Raw genomic sequence first — 9,897 nt, 5'->3', positions numbered from 1 at the left:
TATAGTATCTATGACCTAAACAACATGAAGTGTGACAGAATATCATAAAAATAGAGCTAGGCTACAACTTCCTCAGCTAGACATTAGTGGATGTTGTTGCTGCCCAAATCACCTCCTCTCCTTCGGTCCTCCCATTTTTTCTCTCTCCTGCAAGCTGCTTTGGCTTTTCTAAATCACTCACAGACGTTTTATTCGGCTTTAGTGAAACCACTCTCGTTTAGACGATTTGGTGCTAGTGAGAAACTACAAGCGATATCATTTGATCGGTGAAAATAAAACCAAAAGTGGATTTGTTGACAATTCATCGACGTTTGCAACAAAGTAGCCGCTCGCGCCGTGGTGGAGTTGTCAAAAGTAACTTTTTCCGTGAGTTTTTTTCAAGAGGGAACGAGTGCTGCAAGCTCCAGGCGCACGGTGCGTTGCAAAATAATTTTTTACAGACAAATTATCTTCTCACTGTACAATAGCTCAATTTTTTGTTTCATAACAGTGATTATCCGGCGGCACTCCAACTGATTAATAGCGTCTCCGGGGATGGAGCAATCCCGTTAACTTCATAGCAAGAGCAAAACTCTGTATAGCGGAGCGGGCTCTTCCCGTCACCGTGCCCGGGCAGTTTGAGCTGGATATCCCACCACGGCAATATGGGCTGCGGATTGAGGAAACTGGAAGACCCTGAGGACAGCAGCCCCGGGAAGATCTACTCCACTCTGAAGAGACCACAAGTAGAGATCAAAACCGACACCGTTTACGAGTATGTGCTACTGGACTTCAGTTTGGAAGGTATGCATTTGGGTCTCACCTTTATAGATGAAGCATAATACTTAGGATCTATTCTAAAAAATGTTTCTTTAGACATTCACTAGGCTATGCTAACTATATTAACAGCTACTACGTTACCCCCAAGCCATAAGACTGCTTAACAATTAATCAAATGGCCACCCGGACTATTTACACTGCTGCTACTCGCTGTTTATTATCTATGCATAGTCACTTTACCCCTTCCTACATGTACAAATTACCTTGACTAGGCTATACTAACTGAATGAATGAAAGAAAAACATTAATTACTATTTTCCTCTGAAATAACCTGGGTTAGGTGCTTTTAAAGCTTGTCACTATTTTGACTATGTATGGCTTTTGGTTTTTGAACAGTGGCTTACAAATTGCAGATTTGCTTTTCAAATAGGCTACAATGGTCTTTCTTTTGGCTGATCTTAATTGGAACACTACACGTGTGTATCCAATGCAGTGGCTACCGTCCTCTCTCCTAGCAACAGTGCTGTCATTTTATCATCCAGAGAAATAGGTCGGGAAGGTTTTTCTTTTTTCTTTACCCCCTCTCTTCCCGTGTGTGTGCGTGAGTGCATCCATGTGGAATGAAAAATATCTTACCTTCTGTCCTAATCTCACAGACACCTGCCACCACATTAGAATATGATTTATAATCATCTGAAAGTGCCACAGCATCCTTTGTCAGAATGCAGTGTTTTAGGGTCATCTCTACAACATGAGTAGCTTGGGGCTGGCTGATGTTGTACCAATGACCTATTTGGAAGGGAAATAATGCTACAATTTGTTTAGATGGAAGACAACCATGTAAACAGTGGTTTGTGTCACTTTGGATGGAGTGTTGTTAGTTTAGTAAGTAGCTGGTAGAACCCAAATAATGGTGTTGAACCCATATAACCATGTTCAACCCCATTCCCTAAAAAATAATTGCAATGTATTTGACTCTGTAGACAGAGGCTCCCTGGTGTGAGTCACCACTATCACTCTCACTGTGGAGCCTCTGTCCTTATGGTTAGGCCTACAGTGCCTTGCAAAAGTATTCATCCCCCTTGGCGTTTTTCCTATTTTGTTGCATTACAACCTGTAATTTAAATTGATTTTTATTTGGATTTCATGTAATGGACATACACAAAATAGTCAATATTGGTGAAGTGAAATGAAAAAAATAACTTGTTTCAAAAAATTCTAAAAGATGAATAACAGAAAGGTGGTGCGTGCATATGTATTCACCCCCTTTGCTATGAAGCCCCTGGTGCAACCAATTACCTTCAGAAGTCACATAATTAGTTAAATGTTTTTTTTTTAAATTTTTATTTAACCTTTATTTAACCAGGTAAGCCAGTTGAGAACAAGTTCTCATTTACAACTGCGACCTGGCCAAGATAAAGCAAAGCAGTGTGGAAAAAAACAACAACAACACAGAGTTACATATGGAATAAACAAAACGTACAGTCAATAACACAATAGAAAATCTATATACAGTGTATGCAAATGTAGTAAGTTATGGAGGTAAGGCAATAAATAGGCCATAGTGCAAAATAATTACAATTATAATTTAGTATTAACACTGGAGTGATAGATGTGCAGAAGATGATGTGCAAATAGAGATACTGGGGTGCAAATGATCAAAATAAATAACAATGTAAATAACAATATGGGGATGAGGTAGTTGGGTGGGCTAATTACAGATGGGCTGTGTACAGGTGCAGTGATCGGTAAGCTGCTCTGAGAACTGATGCTTAAAGATAGTGAGGGAGATAAGTGTCTCCAGCTTCAGAGATTTTTGCAGTTCGTTCCAGTCATTTGCAGCAGAGAACTGGAAGGAATGGCGACCAAAGGAGGTGTTGGCTTTGGGGATGACCAGTGAGATATACCTGCTCAAACGCATACTACGTGTGGGTGTTGCTATGGTGACCAATGAGCTAAGATAAGGCAGGGATTTGCCTAGAAGGGATTTATAGATGACCTGGAGCCAGTGGGTTTGGCGACGAATATGTAGTGAGGGCCACCCAACGAGAGCATACAGGTCACAATGGTGGGTGGTATATGGGGCTTTGGTGACAAAACGGATGGCACTGTGATAGACTACATCCAATTTGCTGAGTAGAGTGTTGAAAGCTATTTTGTAAATGACATCGCCGAAGTCAAGGATCGGTAGGATAGTCCGTTTTACGAGGGCATGTTTAGCAGCATGAGTGAAGGAGGCTTTGTTGCGAAATATGAAGCCGATTCTAGATTTAACTTTGGATTGGAGATGCTTAATGTGAGTCTGGAAGGAGAGTTTACAGTCTAACCAGACACCTAGGTATTTGTAGTTGTCCACATATTCTACGTCAGAGCCGCCGAGAGTAGTGATTCTAGTCGGGCAGGCGGGTGCAAGCAGCGTTCGATTGAAGAGCATGCATTTAGTTTTACTAGCGTTTAAGAGCAGTTGGAGGCCATGGAAGGAGTGTTGTATGGCATTGAAGCTCGTTTGGAGGTTTGTTAACACAGTGTCCAATGAAGGGCCAGATGTATACAAAATGGTGTTGTCTGCATAGAGGTGGATCTGAGAGTCACCAGCAGCAAGAGCGACATCATTGATATACACAGAGAATAGAGTCGGCCCGAGAATTTAACCCTGTGGCACCCCCATAGAGACTGCCAGAGGTCCAGACAACAGGCCCTCCGATTTGAAACATTAAACTCTATCTGAGAAGTAGTTGGTGAACCAGGTGAGGCAGTCATTTGAGAAACCAAGGCTATTTAGTCTGCCAATAAGAATGCGGTGATTGACAGAGTCAAAAGCCTTGGCCAGGTCAATGAAGATGGCTGCACAGTACTGTCTTTTATCGATCGCGGTTATTATATCGTTTAGGACCTTGAGCGTGGCTGAGGTACACCCATGACCAGCTCGGAAACCAGATTGCATAGCGGAGAAGGTACGGTGGGATTCTAAATGGTCTGTGATCTGTTTGTTAACTTGGCTTTCAAATACTTTCGAAAGGCAGGGCAGGATGGATATAGGTCTGTAACAGTTTGGATCTAGAATGTCACCCCCTTTGAAGAGGGGGATGACCGCAGCAGCTTTCCAATCTCTGGGGATCTCAGACGATACGAAAGAGAGATTGAACAGGCTGGTGATAGGGGTTGCGACAATTTCGGTGGCTAATTTTAGAACGAAAGGGTCCAGATTGTCTAGCCCAGCTGATTTGTAGGGGTCCAGATTTTGCAGCTCTTTCAGAACGGGGGGGCATGGGCAAGTTGCAGCGGAGGGTGCAGAGCTGGTGGCCGGGGTAGGGGTAGCCAGGTGGAAAGCATGGCCAGCCGTAGCAAAATGCTTGTTGAAATTTTCGATTATCGTAGATTTATCAGTAGTGACAGTGTTTCCTAGCCTCAGTGCAGTGGGCAGCTGGGAGGAGGTGCTCTTATTCTCCATGGACTTTACAGTGTCCCAAAACCTTTTGGAGTTAGTGCTACAGGATGCACATTTCTGTTTGAAAAAGTTAGCCTTTGCTTTCCTAACTGATTGTGTATATTGGTTCCTGACTTCCCTGAAAAGTTGCATATCGCGGGGGCTGTTCGATGCTAATGCCGTACGCCACAGGATGTTTTTGTGCTGGTCAAGGGCAGTCAAGTCTGGGGTGAACCAGGGGCTATATCTGTTCTTAGTTCTGAATTTTTTGAATGGGGCATGCTTATTTAAGATGGAGAGGAAAGCACTTTTAAAGAACAACCAGGCATCCTCTACTGACGGAATGAGGTCAATATCCATCCAGGATACCCGGGCCAGGTCAATTAGAAAGGCCTGCTTGCTGAAGTGTTTTAGGGAGCGTTTGACAGTGATGAGAGGTGGTTGTTTGACCGCAGACCCATTACGGACGCAGACAATGAGGCAGTGATCGCTGAGATCCTGGTTTGAAGACAGCGGAGGTGTATTTAGAGGGTAAATTAGTCAGGATGATATCTATGAGGGTGCCCATGTTAACGGATTAGGGGTTGTACGTGGTAGGTTCCTTGATAATTTATGTGAGATTGAGGGCATCTAGTTTAGATTGTAGGACGGCCGGGGTGTCAAGCATATCCCAGTTTAGGTCACCAAGCAATACGAACTCTGAGGATAGATGGGGGGGCAATCAATTCACATATGGTGTTCAGGGCATAGCTGGGGGCTGAGGGGGGTCTGTAGCAAGCGGCAACAGTGAGAGACTTATTTCTGGAAAGGTGGCTTTTTAGAAGTAGAAGCTCAAACTGTTTGGGCACAGACCTGGATAGTATGATAGAGCTCTGCAGGCTATCTCTACAGTAGATTGCAACTCCGCCCCCTTTGGCAGTTCTATCTAGACGGAAAATGTTGTAGTTGGGAATGGACATTTCAGAATCTTTGGTGGCCTTCCTAAGCCAGGATTCAGACACTGCTAGAACATCAGGGTTGGCTGAGTGTGCTAACGCAGTGAATAACTCAAACTTAGGGAGGAGGCTTCTGATGTTAACATGCAAGAAACCAAGGCTTTTGCGATTACAGAAGTCAACAAATGATAGCGCCTGGGGAGCAGGAGTGATACTGGGGGCTACAGGGCCTGGTTTATCCTCTACATCACCAGAGGAACAGAGGAGGAGTAGAATAAGGATACGGCTAAAGGCTTTAAGAACTGGTCTTCTAGTGCGTTGGGTACAGAGAAAAAAAGGGGCCGATTTCCGGGCATTGTAGAATAGATTCAGGGCATTATGTACAGACAAGGATATGGAAGGATATGAGTACAGTGGAGGTAAACCTAAGCGTTGGGTAAAGATGAAAGAGATAGCATCACTGGAGGCACCAATTGAGCCAGTCTCCGCGTGTGTGGGGGGTGGGACAAAGGATCTATCTGAGACAGGTTGAGCAGGACTGGGGGCTCTACATTGAAAAAGTACAGCTAGAACTAACCGAAACAGCAATAGGCAAGGCATATTGACATGGGAGATAGGCATAAAGCAGTCACAGGTGTTATTCGAGAGAGCTAAGACAACAGCTGGTAATGGCGACGAAAGTTTGAGCTGAGGCTAAACAGATCAACAGGATGGGTACTGTATAAAGAAACAGTCCAGCATGCTATGCCATCTTGGATAAAGTCCACCTGTGTGCAATCTGAGTGTCACATGATCTGTCACATGATCTCAGTATATATACACCTGTTCTGAAAAGCCCCAGAGTCTGCAACACCACTAAGCAAGGGGCACCACCAAGCAAATGGCACCATGCAGACCAAGGAGCTCTCCAAACAGGTCAGGGACAAAGTTGTGGAGAAGTACAGGTCAGGGTTGGGTTATAAAAAAATATCAGAAACTGAACATCCCACGGAGCACCATTAAATCCATTATTAAAAAACTGAAAAAATATGGCACCACAAAAACCTGCCAAGAGAGGGCCGCCCACCAAAACTCACGGCCCAGGCAAGGAGGGCATTAATCAGAGAGGCAACAAAGAGACCAAAGATAACCCTGAAGGAGCTGCAAAGCTCTACAGCGGAGATTGGAGTATATGTCCATAGGGCCACTTTAAGCCGTACACTCCACAGAGCTGGGGTTTACGGAAGAGTAGCCAGAAAAAAGCCATTGCTTAAAGAAAAAAATAAGCAAACACATTTGGTGTTCGCCAAAAGGCATGTGGGAGACTCCCCAAACATATGGAAGAAGGTACTCTGGTCAAATGAGACTAAAATTGAGCTTTTTGGCCATCAAGGAAAACGCTATGTCTGGCGCAAACCCAACACCTCTCATCACCCCGAGAACACCTTCCATAAATACAGGGAAATTCTTGAGGGAAACCTGTTTCAGTCTTCCAGAGATTTGACACTGGGACGGAGGTTCACCTTCCAGCAGGACAATGACCCTAAGCATACTGCTAAAGCAACACTTGAGTGGTTTAAGGGGACACATTTAGATGTCTTGGAATGGCCTAGTCAAAGCCCAGAGCTCAATCCAATTGAGAATCTGTGGTATAACTTAAAGACTGCGTACACCAGCGGAACCCATCCAACTAGAAGGAGCTGGAGAAGTTTTGCCTTGAAGAATGGGCAAAAATCCATTTTAATTCCAGGTTGTAAGGCAACAAAATAGGAAAAATGCCAAGGGGGGTGAATACTTTCGCAAGCCACTGTATGAGCTTTAGATATGATGATGTGATTAGATATGTCTACATGGGTTATAGGGTTTGGGCTGGCAGAATAATGGGCACAGTAGAAAGTGGCATGGCACCCTGCTCAGGGGTTTGGATTAAAGCCCACTAGTTAATACAGTTGATACAGTCACTCTTATTCTACAGCACAGCCCTTATCTGGACATAGCCTAAATCAATTTTCGTATATTCTCAATAAGTGTGTGCGTTCATGCGTAAACTGCCTTAACAGTTTAGTGACCTTAGTTTCTTTGGGAGATAAGCAGAAAGTCATTGGTTTCCTCCACACTAGCCAAATCCTGTTCAACTGGATTTAGGAGTCCCTGTCTGTATAGGCTGGTTGTTGTGACTTCCATACCAACAGAAATCCTGGTTAAGAAAAAAACAAAAAAACATGGCCTCATAGACATTATTGAAATAATGTACTGCTTATTGTAAATATCAAATGATATGTACTACTGTGTACATATTAAGACTGTGGTACATGTTGTCAAGTTCAACCCTAAATACTGTATATACTGTAGATATATAGACAGCCTGAGGGTCTGTTTTGGAGCATACATAATCCTAAACGTGACTGAGCTCCATTCCTGAGTGAGGAGTGCCTGGCCTGCAGATGCCTCAGAGGCAAAGCAAATGGCACATCTCCAGAATACCTCTGACTGCACAGTCAGCTGCTGTATAGGCCTGTATAGAGACCCAAACACTGACGGTTGAGTAGCAGGCACACTCCAAGAAGAGGCTGGAAATGAAAACAATATTAATCTTATAATTCAACATGATGCTTAAGAGTTAAAAGGTGCAGCCAGACAGTACCTACTCCTTTTAATGCCTCTAGGTACTGCTGCATTGGGTGCCTGTCTGTGCCACACAGTATCAAAGCATTACTTGTCTTAATTCTTTATGAGAAGAGCTTAGCCACATTTGATTGGCATTTGGTGCTTGCTGTGACTCCCATGACCCCCAGTACCAGGGCATTCCACTGGATAGGTGGCTAGGCTGACTGCTGTCTACCATGTTTTCTCCTACAGAGCCTCTGAGCCAGATGTTTCAGTGTGAGGCAGAACAAAACAGACAGATTAATAAAGATTAGAACTAACGTCCTTAATCATCCATCTTGGATCCGTTTCATTGTTGTTCTCTGATTTAGGCCAAACTAGTGGGATTTAGCTTCAGTATTAACATTAGTGTTAGCATCAACATTGGACCTGCCTGATGATTGGGGACTAGTTAGAACCCACTACATGTTCCCTCTTCTCTCCCTCAGTTCTCCTTGAAACGAATAAACATTTCTGGGACACACACACAACCTCTCTCCCAAGCCCTTCTCTGGCTGCACCTTCGCTCACATGCACACCCCCACCCCCAGCCCAGTAGCTTGGCCTCCTTTTAAAGCACCATTACTCCTGCCTGTGGCGGAAGCAGAGGCCAGGGCCATCACATCAAAGTGGCTAATGGCTAAAGCCTCACATGCTGATTAGTTTAGCTCGCAGTACAGTCAGTGTGGATCGAGGGAGGAAGGGAGGGCTGGAGAGCTCAGCTGGACCCAGGAAAGAGGCTGGACGGCAGCCCGTGAAGAGGGGGGCAGAGTGGGCCTCACACTGTTGATCCATATGGGCTCTACTGGGCTGAGTGGGGGATGGAGGGAGGTGATGGAGGGATGTTAAAGGGCTGGATTGATGGATGGATGGCTGGATGGATAAATTCACAGGCAGCGGGTGACAGGTTGAGAGATGGGATTTGTGGTTGGACAGAGGTGGCTAGAGAGATTAATAATTCAAGCTGGATGGGAGGATATTAGGGCTGGGACGATACCAGTATCGCAATATTTTTTCCAAGGCAAAAATGAAAACACGAAGCAGATCTAACTCTTTGGTCCTTTAAAAACCTGCTGTATGTAAAATATTGTGTGCTATAGCTTGGAAAATAAATAAATGTGACTCTGGGTGACAACATAATTATGTTTGTTTCCAACATTAGGGCTGTTTTCCTAAAGAAGTTAATATCGCTTCGTGTTTTGTTTCCTTGACACGATACTAACGAGCATCGAGATACTGGTGTCGTCCCAGCCCTAGAGGATATTAGTTGGATAGGAGGATAGATTGAAAGATGAAAGGATTTAGGGATGAGGGATAAGTGTATCCACCCACCCCGCTATCCTAAAATATTATGACTCTTCTCTTTCCAAGGTTGTTTACCTCGATTGACTGCTAGGCCTGGATTCTCATCAGCCTCCTGTTCTTAGTAGCCTGGTCCCAGATCTAGTTGTGCTGTCTTGCCAACTCATATAGTCATTCTTATGCCAATGACCATAGGAGATGGCAAGACGGCAGAAACAGACCTGGAACAAGGCTAGGTTCTTGGTATTTGTCTGTCTGTGGCAAATTAAATTCCGCCTGACCTGGACCATATGCGGGTGTTATTCCAGAACAAATTAAACGCAACCACAATCCACTATAATCTCTTCTCTTCTCTTCTCTCTCTGTGTTAATCTGACTGGAACCAGACTCTAGAAAATGCTGGATTATCTCAGATTATAGAGAATTTATATTAAATTTGGAGGAGACTACAAGGGCAGTGGTACAATCCAAACCTGGCTGCTGTAGTGATATGGTTTAACACATTGTGAAGAATCAATTCTGCTCTGCTCGGCTAAATTGAGTTTCCAGTGAACTCGCGGGGCCCTGATTGTAATGTTTAGCTAATGTAATGTAATGATCTGCTAACAGAGTTGCAATGGGATGGTGTATTACTGGAAATGTTCTAAGTTTACCAGTAAACTACCAGAATTTTGGCATCTTTCAAAGATGTTATGTAATCTATCACAAGACATCTAGTGGCCCTTTTGGGTATTTCAGATTATCACAGGTTTCTCTAATAATCTCTGGCCCTCCGTGATATCAAAATTATAGTTTTAAGCATGTTTTGAGGCAATACAGTGTTTGTAAACAAAGTAAATGTAAATAAAC

General features: G+C 43.9%; 1 pseudogene across 1 annotated transcript in view; it reads left to right on the top strand.

Annotated features, from left to right (window-relative positions):
• The first annotated feature begins 644 nt into the window (after positions 1 to 644).
• LOC311114926 (raftlin-2-like) overlaps positions 645 to 9,897 on the top strand; it is a 25,842-nt pseudogene continuing 16,589 nt past the window's right edge. Inside the window, exon 1 of the transcript in view lies at positions 645 to 783. The product of the transcript in view is annotated as a raftlin-2-like (transcript). The remainder of the gene's footprint in view (positions 784 to 9,897) is intronic.

The sequence above is a fragment of the Coregonus lavaretus genome, assembly GCF_964263955.1.
Source record: "Coregonus lavaretus genome assembly, contig: HAP1_SCAFFOLD_992, whole genome shotgun sequence".
Lineage (NCBI taxonomy): Eukaryota > Metazoa > Chordata > Actinopteri > Salmoniformes > Salmonidae > Coregonus > Coregonus lavaretus.
This window is presented reverse-complemented; position numbering and strand designations above follow the sequence as displayed.